At 41.5% G+C, this 12,082-nt stretch overlaps 1 long non-coding RNA gene across 1 annotated transcript in view; it reads left to right on the forward strand.

The window, feature by feature from the left end:
• The first annotated feature begins 275 nt into the window (after window positions 1–275).
• Window positions 276–12,082, forward strand: part of LOC112409031 (uncharacterized) — a 222,941-nt gene continuing 211,134 nt past the window's right edge. The window contains exon 1 of the long non-coding RNA XR_003005079.1: window positions 276–351. This is a non-coding gene — a long non-coding RNA (uncharacterized LOC112409031). The remainder of the gene's footprint in view (window positions 352–12,082) is intronic.

Here is a 12,082-nt window from a genome sequence, read left to right on the forward strand (position 1 = left end):
GGGCAGTGGAGATGAAAAGGGTGTTCTGTCTTTCTCTGTGGATCTCTTACTACATGGCCTGACACTTCACATTTCCAGCCTCAGTGTCTCTCACAGTTTGCTGTGGTCCCTAGCATTAATGACTAGCTCTTGTGTGTTCTAGCTTGGTATCCAGGAGAGAACTTTCTGCAAGATAATGAATATCTCTAAGAGGGTGGGTTGTATTATATTTGAAATAAATAACAGCTTCCTAGAGTTTGGTGTAACCTATTGCATGTGGTTTCTGTTTGTTTCAGTGTCATGGCATCAGGAATGGCATCAGAACATCCTTCTGAAAAGTTCCAATTAAAATAGGAATCCTAAATAATCCAGGTAAGGAAGACATTGACAATTTTTATCTCTAATACTCCCAATAACTTTGGACACAAAATACGATGAAAGGTTTGTGGAAAAAGAGATTAATACATCAATATTGACAATTTTGGGTTAATCGGTGACCCAATCTTCAAAACATTCCTTTCATTTGGAATTAGTTTCCCAGTCAAAATTATTCTCATTGCATTCAGAATGACATTTTTTAAATGATAGTATATATGGCATATACTGTTGGTTGACTACCCAGTAGAGACTCCTTCCTTTATCCTTGCTAAGAGAACTCCAATTATGTTCAGGCGAGGAGTGACCATGTTCTTCAGGGACTTTGGGTTCTTTTGGGACTCTGGTGTCCCAACTCCGAGAGCTGAATCCAGGTTAGTCTTAGGCAGTAGTGGCTATTCCATTTCCCTTGCATTGGTTTAGGACTGAGCAGGTAATGTCGTTTTGGCTAGTGAAATGTGAGCTAAAGTCTATGGAGTGGCTTCTGGGAACGTTACCTTTGTTCCTGATAAAGTACCCAGAGAAGGGCTTTGTTGTGTGGAGTGTGATGTTTTATGTGGCTCCAGCTATTCTGCAGTTCTGAGAAGATGTTCTTAAGGACCTCACTGAGGATGGCAGAGTAGAAAGTTGTAAAGAACCTGGATATCGATAATGTTGCCAAGTTGGAAAATTGATTAGCCCTGGGACAACCTCATCCTTGAACTTTTTATTCTGTGAAATAATAATTTCTTTATCATTTAAGCCACTTTGAGTTGGTTTTTCAGTTATTCATAGCCGAAGTAATCCTAACTGATACAATAATAAGTATATAGATTTAATGCTTTAATTCTTTTGGCTAAAGCTTTTGTTCTACACTTCTTCCATATGTGAGACAAGTATGATTAAAAAAATAAAAATAGATAAAAGAATTGCAGATATTAAAGAATTACAGAATGTTAGTACTGAACAGGGTATTAGTAAATTATTCAGAACATTTGTTGAGATCGCTAGATACTACATACAGAAGAGAATAAGACAGACACTGTCCATGTTCTTTTGGAACTTATAGTCTCGTGGGTCTTAGAGAGTATTTGGTCTAATCTCATTACACAGAAAGGGACAATTTTTATATCTCTCAGTGTTGGCATAATTCTTTTTGTCACTTAATAAAGGAGGCTAGTTCTTATTAGAGAAAAGACTATAAATTTGTGGTTCTTTTTGCTTTTAACATACAGCCAACTCTTTTGCTCCTCTGAGTAACTAAAGTTTGGGTCTAGAGCTGAGTTTGGATATAAGGGTTGGAGAGAACTGAATTTCTGTGCATAACAAAGTGAAAGAATTTGGAATTACCTGGACAGTTGTGTGTGCGTGCGTGTGTGTGTGCGTGCATACTCACAGCAGCAGCAAGATGGTAAACGACTGGGTGCTAACTGGAGTAGGGAGACCAGTGTGAAATCCCCTGTGTCATGGTGGCCAAAGGGACTTTTAAGATGAGATGACTAATATGTAGTTTTAAGTTACTTGCTGTGTCATGCAGGAATGTAACTCTTTGGCAGTGACCTAGAAAACTTCAGCGAAAGTTTTGCTACACATCACAGGCTTTGTTCCCTTGTTGCTTGAGTGGGGAATCAGGGAGATAAAGGACTGACCTCCAGGCACAGAGCAGAGAACAAGAATTCAGCAGAGGCAGGAAATGAGAGAGAATTCAGCAGGGGCAGGAAAATGTACCTCATTCCCCCATCTTCCGCTCCTTGGGAATTTTGCAGGCATCTTGAAGAGGGCTCTGGACTTAATCACTGGATATGGAATGGGATCTGACTGCTTTAACTTACATCTTAAGGGACATCCGGATTAGAGCTGTACCCTGCTGGTGGATGCAGGACTTATCATAAAAGTAATTATTCAGTTACTGAGAATTGCTTCCCCCTGTAGACAATAAGCTCCTTGAGGGCAGGGACCAGGTCTGTTTTATCAGTAAGTTCATACTGGGTAGTGTGTAGCTCATAAAATAAGTATTCAATTAATATTTGTTAAACAGTTCCCTCCTGATAGGGAAATGAATATTATTTAAACCTTCATAGCCTTTCCCCTCCTCAGTTTGCTGAGGAGAAGCAGCTTCCACCTCCTCCTGCTTCCCCTTCCTTGTGTCTTGCCAGGTGGGCTCCTGGGCCAGTCACTTACTGATTGTGGAAGAAGGTGGGAGAGGCCAGCCAGGTTTATACTGGAAATATCAGAGATCTACTGACAAGAGAAAAGTATTACCTACAGACACAGGGAAGGGAGACAGAAGAAATCTTGTGGGAGTTAGAGAGATTTTGGAGAAGAGAGTTTCTGGGGGCAGGTGCAATGCATACAAATGCACACACAAATAATATATTTATGTAGATAAAAAGTGACAAAAGCTGGTTTCAGTCAGTTTTGCTGTGTGTTGTGAGAGGGATCTCTTTGGAGACTTTTTAATAGATTTCCATATAGATACAAATTTCTTCTTGGTTATTTTTGAGTATATTTCTTTGACTGAGATTCCAGGCTAAGGCTGACTTCTAGGTGAGAAAAGGCCAGCCTTGCTTTATGTGGTTTACAACCTTGTTCAGTAAACTGAGTTTTACACTTTGGTATCCTCCACGGTGCTCCCAAGCACTCAATAGGGACACCAAGTATTTGTTGCACAGTATGGAAACAGTGATAACCTAAGGGATTATATGCCACTCAATTTTATAGCTTCTAAAAATGGGCAGAATTAGGACCAAGGACTAAAATGAGGGCCATTCTTACATTTTGTTCCTTTCTTGAGTAGATTTAAAGAATGGTGTTACAAAATGCATTGTGAGAGAAGGACATTCCATTTTGGGACTCTTCTAGAAATATGCATGGGAGTCATTTAGACTAATCTTATTTTCCATTTGAGTTAATCTGTGGAAAGCAAGTCACTCCTTGTTACCAACCAGATCCTTCTAAGGATTTAAAAATATTCAAATTGGATTTTTCCCAAACCCCCAAGACTCACAGAAAAGGCACATACTAGGCCCCACTCTAAGTTATGCATCCCTGCTGGAACTCAGTTAAAACAAGGGCATTCCTCCTTGTTCAAAAACACATCCCTGTGGTCTCTGTTGCAGCTGAGTTAACTGAGTTTAATGTAAATGGAATCTTAGATTAAAAGTTTCATTTCTGAGAGGTGTGTTTCATTCCCTGGCTAGGAGAGAAGACTCTTCTCTCAAGCTGGTGATAGGTGGGGACTTCCTAAGAGAAGCAGGGGTCCTAGAGTTTGCAAATGTTGTATAGCTCAGTGAGGAGTTCGGGGCGGGGGGGGCCTGCTGTGTTCTTACAGAGCTGCCCAGACACTTTCAGAGGTCCAGATGCTCCAGTCCATGAACAACACATGGTGGGCACCCCTATGAGAGGTCCAGTCCTCTTCCTTAGCTACCTGTTTCCATCTCCCTTACTCTTGCACTGCTAGGAGGCTAACATGAAACAATGTCTGCAGCCATGTTAAAGTAGAAGGAGGATGCAACTCTTTCTTTTTGCTCTTGAAGTTATTTTAAAAACCCTAGGCCTAATGCTACATGTCAGGAAGCACACACTCTGACATCTCTCACAAATACCGCTGGGAAGAGGTGTTATGCCCAACAATGATCTGACAGGAGATGTGATCTCTTTGGAAGCTTCCAGACCCTGCTCTCCTCACAGGGCTGAGATGTTGAGTGTCAAGCAGATGAGCTTGACAGGTTATTCAGAAGAACAAAACCACAACAAACTGGCTGGAACCCTTGATGTCTGGGAGAAGTTCACTGCGTTCGCATCAGCCAGAGGCTGCCTGCCCACGTTCTTGTCTGCCTAAAAGGAAAGAAAGGAAGAACTCATGATTCCAAGTGAATGGCTTAATGCTAGAGGCTGCTTGGGAGTATGAGAAGCCCAGAAAAAACAAGGAACTAAAATGCATGGGTATGTGTTTGGAGAAGTGTTTATACTGCCCCAGCATGGAAAGTATCTGCTACAAGCCTAATGATGTGGTTTGGGGTTGTGTCTTCAGTGTGAAGCTGTGACAAAGCTCATCACGTGGTCTCCAGCCCGGGCACCCATGGGAATGTGGGGACTTGGGGTTGTGGGCTTCCAGTAGGCAGCCAGGGTTTGCAGAGTGGGGAGTGGAATACTTAGACAAATGCCTATTGTCAGAGAGTCAGAAGTCCTATGAAGAATCTGAAGGTGTACAAACCAGACTCCTTTTTAAAACTTAAAAATATTCCATGCACGCTCACACACACACACACGAGCACACCTCCCCCAGGGGCAGTGCATCTTTAGTTATTTGCTTTCCTTCTACTCAAGAAGGGGAGAGAATACCATGTAGGTGGGATGAATCAAATGGGATTATTTTAAAATGCATCCCTCCTCCCCATTCTACAGTGGATTGAGGAGGATTATGTGCAGCTTTCATGAAATGTCTTATGCTTCTTTCTGGGAAAGGAACTGTAAATGTCACGTCATCAGTCTCTGCGATAACAGCTCACACAGGTACGGGCAGACCTGGCAAGGAGGGAAGAGTGTGGCCGGCCCATGTACCAGCAGTACCTGCAGTTAACGGAGACCAAGGCCCTAGAAGTCCAGTGCAGCCAGTGGATGGAGTGGTGAAGACAATTAGAGATGGAGAAGGGGTGGGGGATCTGGAGACACTACGAACTGCCCTGTAGAGGGTGTGGCACAGCAGAAGCAGCAGCCCTCTCACTTCTCCAACCCAAACCCCAGGTGCCTTGTATGCACTGGGTTAACAGAGCTTCTCAAACCTTGATGTGCAGGCGAACCATGAAGTTTCCTGTTCGGTAGGTCAGGGGATAACGGCTTGAAATGCTACATTCCTAAGAAGCTCCCGGGTGATGCTGATGCCTCTGGCCCAGGCACCATGCTCTGATTAGCAAAGTTTTAAGGGAATCTCAGGTCATAGGTGTGGTCTCAGGTAGCACAGATTCAGTAGGAAGGAGAATCAAATTATGTACAAAGATATACAAATGCATTCAACTTTAACCTCATTAGTGTTAGGAGGAAATTATCCAGGTAACTCCTAATCTTTTGGATTTGGAATGCCTTGTATGATGAAAAAACCCACTTTCTATAGCTGACAGCTTAGGTGGGGCTGTTCAGGTCTGTGTTAAGATGGCTTAGCAATTCTTGAGCACACACGAGCTGAGGGAAGCAGCATGCTGAGCGGCAGTGGGAGGTGAGCTTGGCATGCACACTGGCCAAGGATGACCTATAAGGTGTATAGTCCACGCTTTCATAGTTGGGTTTTGCAATGGCTACTTCTCTGGTTGAGCTAGAGAAGGGAAGTTAGCAAAGGGCTCTTAAGGTTCCCTGCACTACCCCTGCCACCTCCAGCCTTCTCCTAGAGTTTCCCAAAAGGAAGGAAATCGAGTAAGTGGGAAGAAATGAAAAATGACAAGAGAATGGAAGTCAAGAGATTGTTTGGGTTTCTATTTTTATTTTTCATTTTTGGAAGGAGAGAAAAATAAACTGCCTAGGATGAATCAAGGAGAAAAACATTAAAAAACAAACAAACAAAAAAGAGATGAGTAATGAAGAGAGGAAGGAAATTTCCTTGGTAGATAAAACAGATTTGCCAAATATATTACATTCATTAAGATTTTCTCTGCTTATAATGTGTGCTTTTCGGAGGCTTTTCTTAGCATTAACGGACGCTCTGGGAGAGGAGAAAGTTGGCAGAGAGAAGCCTAGCAAATATATAAATAAGCTTTGGAGCTTTCAGAAGTTTCATTTCCCACAATAGAACGTTCTCCAGGCTAGGCAAACTTTTTCCTACTTAAACAAATGCTTTGAAAGACAAAGATTTCATATTGTCAGTGGAACATTCAGACTAATAATTGCCTCTGTTCTCTCTGCCTTGAAGTCTCAAAAGCCTGCAGATTTATGATTCACTTTTGGCAATAAGCTCCTTCAAATAAATATTACTTTCCCAGGCTGCAAATTGAGTTTCTGAAACACACAGAGATCAACTCCACTAAGATTAAGAACTAAGTTTTCTTGGTGTGTATGTATATATGATTAAAAAACACCGTGTTTGCTTTTTTCCCCTCTTCTTTGGGAAAATTGATTACAAAACTTTACTTTTAGAAATCTTTGTTTTTAATAGTTGATTTACTGCCAGTGAGATTTTGTAGAACCTTTTGTTGGGGAGCAGGGGGTGGAGATAGGAAGGGGATGGAAGGCAGTTTGACCTTTCTCTTAGGGTTGTGGACTCAGAAATTTTATACAACCTAAGGTTGAGGATTTAAACCAGTTTACTTTGTAGTTGGCACAAGATAATTCCAAAAGTCTTAAAGCAAAAAAAATAATACAGGTGAGGATAGATGTTAAGAAATACACTGAAGGCAGTAGACCCCAAGTGTTGGAACTGAGACTCTTTCAGAGCAACCAGCTGTCTGTCGAGGCTGTTGGATTGTTAGTGCCAACTCAGTGAATGTTACTGGGTTCCTTCAGTATGCCCGTAGGGGCACCAAGGGAGATGAGACGTGGTGTTGATACCCACATAAATACTTCTAAGTTGAGGATAAGACAGAGGAAACACAATAAGCTGCAGGAGTGCAAAAGATGCCCAGCCTGAGGTGTGGGGGAGGATGTCACATCCCCAAAGTCCGGCCTCACTTTGGGCTATGACAGTCACCTAGGTCCTTGTCCGCATGCATTAAGCAGGTAGAAGGCAACCAGGCCTCTTTCAATAGGCCTATGACACCATTTCCTTGGCCTGATTCCACGACACTGCTCCAATTCTGTCTGGATTCCACTCTGTTCCTGCCTCGGTTTGAGTTCTGTGTGGGAATTCCTGCCTTAATGATAATGATCCTTTATGGAAAACTTAATAAGTGCCCGGCATCATGGTGCTATTTTTTATTTATTACTTTCCTGACACAGCTATTATTGCCTCATTATAGATGAGGAAACAGGTTTACAAAATTTAACTAACTTGCTTAAGGTCACAGAAACTAATAGGAGCTAGAACATGGATTTCTATTCAAGTCTGACTACAAAGCCTATAATTTCAACCATTATTATGTAACAACAACAGCAGCAGTGGCAGCCGTTAACATTTGTTAAACACTTAACTATGTGCTAGGCACATAGTTCCTATTATTATTTCATTTAATCCTCACATGAATCTTAGGAGGGTATCAGTGTTATTATTCCCATTTTGCAAATGAGGGAACTGCGGCTCATCTGTGACTAACTTGTCAAAGGTCACACAGCTGGTAAGGGATGGAACCTAGATCCAAGCTCAGGTAGGCTCCTGGCTCCAGAGCCTTCAGCCTTAACCACTATGCCCTACCACCTATATGCCAAGATCCTACATTGGTTTGTGCCCTTCTTTAGGTTCTGGACACAGACTGTGGCTCTCTTGCTTGGACTTCTCAACTTGCCTGCTTGCTTTGGGATGCCATACCTGTCATCATGTCCACTCTTTTAGTCTAAGTGTGCCTTTCTGTTTCTTCTCTGTTCCCTAAAGTTTTACTGAGCACCTATGGGGCCCAGGCACTGTAGTGGGCAATTGGGTGGTGCAGATCAATACCCAGAGTACTTATTTAGAGGAATAATGGACCCTGTTCTGAAGCTCGTTAAAATCCAGTGAGGAGGCAGATTAGTCAGCACAGTATTCCAGTGCCAAGTAACAAGTGGTGTGATAGAGGAGAGCATGACTGCTCAGGTAGCCTCGAAGAGGAATCTAGCTCTGGGTGAGGCAAGAACACAGAAAGGGCATTATTTAAGAATTATCTTTATAAAGCAGGAATTCACAAGACAAAGGAGGGAGGGAAAAATAGATCTTACTTTAAGTCCATTTTTTTTTTTTTTTACCTTCTCACACATAGGGTTGGAAAAGTTGGTGGCTTGTTTGTACTTCAGGAATCAACCATGCATAAAAGACTGCATCATAATAATAACTGGCATTTGTGAAGAACCTTCAAGAGGCCAGGCAAATTTCTGATTCCTTACATGCATTATCTAGTCTAATCCTCACACTATGACATAGACGTTATTATTGCTCCCAGGTTCCACATAAGATTCACGGGTGCCTGGGGAAGGGGAAAGATTCCTTTTGCATCCCGTTTGTTTTGGTTTCATGAAAGAGATGGAGACATTTCTAAAACATTGTCTATAGACCACCTACATCTGACCAACTAGGGGTCTTGTTCAAAATGGAGGTGCCAGGCCCAGAACTACAAAATCAGAGTCCCTTCTCCATGCTCTGCCGGTGATTCTGGATCACACCAAACAAACACTGAACCGTCCCCTAGCTGGTGTGCACTGAACATGTGGGACAAGTTTGTTCCCTGTAGAACATCTTTGTAATCTCATTGGTCATTTATTAAAAGAATCAGCTCAGTGAGTTCAAGAGGGGCTGCTATTTACTCAGGAGGTGGAATTTCCACTCCCTAATAGGCTTCCGTTTACGGATACGTTCCAAGAAGATATTATGTTTTTTGCAGCCCTACTTTTCAGAAAATGAGGCCGTCCCTTTCGAAAAATGCTAAGGGTATGTTGATCTTTTAATAAGAAAGCCGGCTCATGGGATGCTCTGTTAGTGATTTTCTTCTTCAGCTCACGCCTGGCGCTGGTGACTGTGGCAAGAGACTGGAACGTTCTAACATGAAGGGTACTTTACCCTTATTCCCCTCTCCTATGGGGAGCAGATCACAGAGTAAAGACTATAGGTGAGAAGAAAGTGTAGTTCTCCAGTGGTGGAGACCAGTAGTGTGCTTCTCAAACACAAGAGTGTGCCTCTCAGTTTCTTTGTCCTACGGGTCCCCGAGATTAAGGACTTTGGGACCATATAGCAGCAAAGTTGGGCTAAATGAATGTACAGTTCAACGATATTAAGTACCTTAACATTGTTACCACAGTTATTAAAAAATAAGTTTAAAAAATGGGCTAAATGAATCATATCTCCATTTTCTCCTAGTTCATGGTAGCTGAGCCGTTGACAATGCCAAACCTTTACAATTATGAACCTTCAGCGCAAGTGGAGAGTTGGGATGTGGTACAAAGGCACAAGGGATTAACAAAAGATTGTAAAATTCTCTGCGTCTCTCCCCCTTTTCCAAAGCACCATGTGGAAACAGGTGCATGAGATGGGCTCTTTGATGACTATTTTAAGTGCAGTTTTCACCACTGTATTCAGGTTTCCAATAACCATTTACAGAAGAACAGGGTCTTAATTCCTAACAGGCTTGCATCTATTCAAAGACTGACTTTGAATCTAATTTATAGAGGTTGAAGAAATTTGGAGGAACATAGAAATGTGATGCCAAATGTAAGAATATGTTTTATTTGTTAATGTTCATCCGTCTGTTTAGTACTGACTATAAGACCACGAGATAAACAATAATAGACGAGCAAGATAGGGCCTTGTATTCACAATCATTCTGTCTAGCATATGGTCAAATAAGCATAATTTATTTTGCAGGATGGTTGTCAGGTTAAATACTGTACCTACTTTGGGAGGACCTCGAAACGTATAGGTGGGCAGTTTGCTGTCGGGGCTAGAGAGAGACAGAATAATGGAAGAGAAACTGTTTTGCAACGATAAAGAATTCATTCTACAACCACTTATTTAATGGGTATCTATTGTGTACCAGTAGACTGTACTAAAACTTGAAATAATGTGTTGAACAAGATGGGCATAGTTTCAATTGTATTGGAACGTACAATCCTCAAGAGAGAGGAAATGAACCCAACGACTGTAATAACGTTTGATAACTGCTATGGTGGAAAAAATACTATTGCTGTATAACAAACCACTCCCAAATTTAGTGACTTAAAATAGCAATCATTTGTCATTTCTCAGGTATCTTCAGTTTGGCTACCTAGGCTAAACAGCTCTGCAGATCTATTTTTGGACTTGGTCATATGTCCGTGGGTCACCTGGGGAACAGCTGACCTGGTCTGGGCTTTGTTGATGAAGTTTTCCTTGGTGGCTCTGCTCTATATATCCCTCCTCCTCCTCCTGGGATAAGTAGGCTAGTCCAAGTATGTTCTTCTCATGCTACAGCAGAATCAAAGTAGGAAGCGGAAACATATGAGACCTCTTAAAGCATTATGATCAGAACTGGCACACTTACTTCTGCCTCAGTCTCTTGGTCAAATAAAGTCATATAGCTGAACTCAAATTTAATGAGTGGGAAAATATTCTCTTATCCGTTAGTGGGAGAAACTGAAAAGTCACAGGACAAATTTTGTGAATACAGTAAAAAGTGAAGAACTGGGGAGAGCGATGCAACCTTTCTACATAGAGCATGACACCTAATGAGACCAAAAGGATGAGTAGGATTTATTCAGATGTAAGGGAGTGGGTGGGATAGTCAGAGGAGGACGTGTTCTAGGCAGAAGAAACAACAAGTGGGCAGTTCTAGAGTCATGGTGAGTCTGAGGAACTGAAAGAAGGCAAGTGTGGATGGATAGAAGAAAACGGTGGAAAGAGATGAGCAGGGTGAGATCAGATTAGGAAGAGCCTTATCTCCATGTTAATACCTGACTTTGAAGTTTCTCTTAAGGGCATTCAGAGCCATGAGAGGTTTTGATATTATGGTCATTACTTGCAAGTCATCATGAACCTCGTGGTCTAGATTTAAGGGAGAATGTCCTCGCTCCAGTTTGTAATTGCATAAGCAAAAAAGTGCACCTTCCTCAATATTTTGATCAGAGTTTCACATTATTTGTTCAATGTATTCCCATTCCCTTGGGCCCTCTGATTAATGTCTTTGCAGTTCCACTTTGACCTTTAGTAATTAGTGCAAATATTTTAAGTTCAGCATATTAATTCTTCTCACAGGAAAAGCATTTTCTTTGAGAATCACCCATAAATCATTAAAAAAATTAATTGGCCAGTGAGAGAAGAAGCCATTTTCCAGCAAATATTGGCAGTCTATCCCATTATGGGCTAAAGCTCTAGATGTTGGAAACAGTGTCTGACCTGCTCAGACATTTGACGCATTCAGAGCAAAGAAATATCTTTCTTCTTTTGTCATTCTTCTGGGTCTATAATTCTTTAAAGTATTTTAAGGAGGCATCATGGCAGAGCTAGATGAACTGGATTTTACTCCCAGCTCTGCCACTGACTGCTTGGGTGACCTTGGACAACTTACTTATTCTCACTGGGCTTCAGTGTTTTTGTCCATAAAGATGGGTGTAAATGCTCCTTCAGAACCTTTCCAGCTCTAAAATTCTCTGCTTTTTTTGATTATGGTCTGAATATCATGGTAATTCCACAAATGGAGATTTGTAGTTTTCACTTTCAGAAACTGCTTGAAGTACTTTTGCCATTGTACACAATTAAGAGTTGGTAAGATTCTTAAGGATGAGGCAGAAAGAAGTCAGGAAAAGGATGTCTACATGCACGTAGGCAATAAATGAATTTGTTATGAGTTAAGACCTCTGCCAAGAGGCACTGGTGAGAATTGCAGTGGCTGCTTGATCACCTGTGTGCCAGAGTAAGGGCAGTATTATAAATGAGCTGTGAGCTAGAATTACACTAAGGATCTTGTGGTTCTTATTTATTTGTTTTTTTGTTTTACTTTTTTGTATGTATCTTTTACCGTAACTCTTGAGATTCACAGCTATACAATTATACCTGAATATTTTCTTGATCCAGTGACTTTTTGAATAACAAGGGAAGTACGGCACCTTCAGCCAAGAGCCATGAGTCAAGTTCATGCCTTACCATGAGTCAAGTTCAATTTCAGGAATT

Source organism: Neophocaena asiaeorientalis, unplaced genomic scaffold (assembly GCF_003031525.2).
Source record: "Neophocaena asiaeorientalis asiaeorientalis breed wild unplaced genomic scaffold, Neophocaena_asiaeorientalis_V1.1 scaffold344, whole genome shotgun sequence".
Lineage (NCBI taxonomy): Eukaryota > Metazoa > Chordata > Mammalia > Artiodactyla > Phocoenidae > Neophocaena > Neophocaena asiaeorientalis.